Raw genomic sequence first — 2313 nt, 5'->3', positions numbered from 1 at the left:
TGTTTCTTCAATCTTCATGTCTTCACTCTCCGCTTTAATCAACTCCATCTTTATAATAGTGTGTCACGTGGATCTCAGCTGCTTCTCCAAGAGTTTTTCTGTGTGTTCGGACACTTTCTTCTGTTTAAAAGGAGAATAAGTAATAAAACCAAAAATAAATGCAATCAATAAATCTCTGGGTGCGTCTCATTCTGCTCCCTAGTCACTACACTGCTAAGTGAGCCAGTCAGAGTGATGGTTAATGGCTTTAAATGACCTGTGACCTGTAGCATGAAGCCGGTTTCAGGTTTTTACCCAGGTAATTTCGCATTTAGTTTGGGCTCAAGAAGGTGGGTTGGTTTTGAGCGGGTTTCGTCACCATGGTAATTCTTCAATCTTCATGTCTTCACTCTCCTCTTTAATAAACTCCATCTTTGTTTGTTCCTCAGTATCTTCATGTTTGACTCCGAATGCTTCTTCAATCTTCATGTCTTCACTCTCCACTTTAATAAACTCCATCTTTGTTTGTTCCTCAGTATCTTCATGTTTGACTCCGAATGCTTCTTCAATCTTCATGTCTTCACTCTCCGCTTTAATCAACTCCATCTTTATAATAGTGTGTCACGTGGATCTCAGCTGCTTCTCCAAGAGTTTTTCTGTGTGTTCGGACACTTTCTTCTGTTTAAAAGGAGAATAAGTAATAAAACCAAAAATAAATGCAATCAATAAATCTCTGGGTGCGTCTCATTCTGCTCCCTAGTCACTACACTGCTAAGTGAGCCAGTCAGAGTGATGGTTAATGGCTTTAAATGACCTGTGACCTGTAGCATGAAGCCGGTTTCAGGTTTTTACCCAGGTAATTTCGCATTTAGTTTGGGCTCAAGAAGGTGGGTTGGTTTTGAGCGGGTTTCGTCACCATGGTAACTTGCGCTACACGGCTACCCTACGGCTACACAGTTGTACACGGAAGCAGCTCCGGGCGGATGATGTATGAGTTCAGCGTTGCGCATGCGCCGCTCAGAAGTGACGAATGCGGAAGCGCAGCGGAGATCAAAACAAAACAACGGTCACCAATTAGAAGCACAAAACAAGGATTTGTTAAGAAGAATGTCGGAGGATTTCGATATAAGTCAAGAGGAGACTGGTTTTCCTTTGCTAAAGTAAGGAAACTTTGCTTCCTTTGCTCCTGTTAACAAACGTTGGTTTTCACGAGACTCACCGGCGCATGCGCAGCGCTGACCTCATACGTCATCCGCCCAGAACTGCTTCCATGTACAACTGTGAGCGCAAGCTACATTAAAGTGATTATTAAGTTTTGAATATGGATATTTTTCTTACAAAAACGCATCGATTCGCTACAGGAGGCCTTTGTTCACCCCCCGGAGCCGTGCGAGACACCTTTTTTTATTTTTATGGATGGGCGCTTTTTATTTAACTTCTTTTGGACTGATGCATGCAACACCCGCTGAGTGGCATTAAACAGCTTGAAAGATCAAAGACCATTTTCAATATAACTCCGACTGGATTCGTCTGAAAGAAGAAAGTCATATACACCTAGGATGACTTGAGAGTGAGTAATTTATGGGCTAATTTTCATTTTTGGGTGAACGAACCCTTTAAAAAGTTGAGACATAAACATATTACAGTATGACTGAAATTTTAAAGTGTTAAAAAAAAGTTTATTCTATGGCACCTAAACAATTTTTTGTTTCTTATAGGAGCCGATGGCTTAGGTCAGTACTTGTAAAGGTTAACCCTGCCAGTGAGTGAACTCGTGTTCACGATAAACTGATTCACTACATAGGGAGCAAAATGAGACGCAGCTTTTGTTACTCGTGTGTAAGTGGGGTTTACTCGTAAAAATAACGTGTTAGATAAATGTATCACATTGTTTACTTTATCCATAATTAAGCCATTTTACGTTGTTTGTAAAACCATTAAATACTTGTTTGCATTGATTTAAACACTTTAAATGCTTAAAAACACAAACCTTTCTTCAGCTGAATCTCGACAGACGCAGGAGAGCGGCGCAGTCTTATGACGTCACACCACACCACCAAAATAAAGGTCCTGTCATCACGCTGCGGTCTAAAAATACAAAAGTGCACAGAAAATTTAAATGCCAGAGGATTTCAGAGTTCATTTCTTGGTGAAATACATATTTAAATAAATTTCGTACAATGGTGTGTTGAAAATATTAAGAACTACAAATGAAAGAATGTGAGATTCTGTCTTAAAGACAGAACTTTAATGTGTTTGGGTGTAGAAACCATTATTAAAAACTAAAGAGTGACGTGTGATTTACAAGTAAAAAATACATAATCTCAGTGTGAT

At 39.6% G+C, this 2313-nt stretch overlaps 1 protein-coding gene across 1 annotated transcript in view; it reads right to left on the bottom strand.

The window, feature by feature from the left end:
* LOC107692073 (gastrula zinc finger protein XlCGF57.1-like) overlaps positions 1-2016 on the bottom strand; it is a 7266-nt gene extending 5250 nt beyond the window's left edge. The window contains exon 1 of the mRNA XM_016490980.1: positions 1970-2016. The gene's annotated coding sequence lies outside the window, so the exon portion shown is untranslated. The remainder of the gene's footprint in view (positions 1-1969) is intronic.
* Between the last annotated feature and the right edge of the window lie 297 nt (positions 2017-2313).

This window comes from Sinocyclocheilus anshuiensis, unplaced genomic scaffold (assembly GCF_001515605.1).
Source record: "Sinocyclocheilus anshuiensis isolate Anshui unplaced genomic scaffold, SAMN03320099.WGS_v1.1 scaffold998, whole genome shotgun sequence".
In the NCBI taxonomy this organism is placed as follows: Eukaryota; Metazoa; Chordata; class Actinopteri; order Cypriniformes; family Cyprinidae; genus Sinocyclocheilus; species Sinocyclocheilus anshuiensis.
The sequence above is the reverse complement of the archived record's forward strand: the minus strand, read 5'-3'. Positions and strand labels throughout refer to the sequence as shown.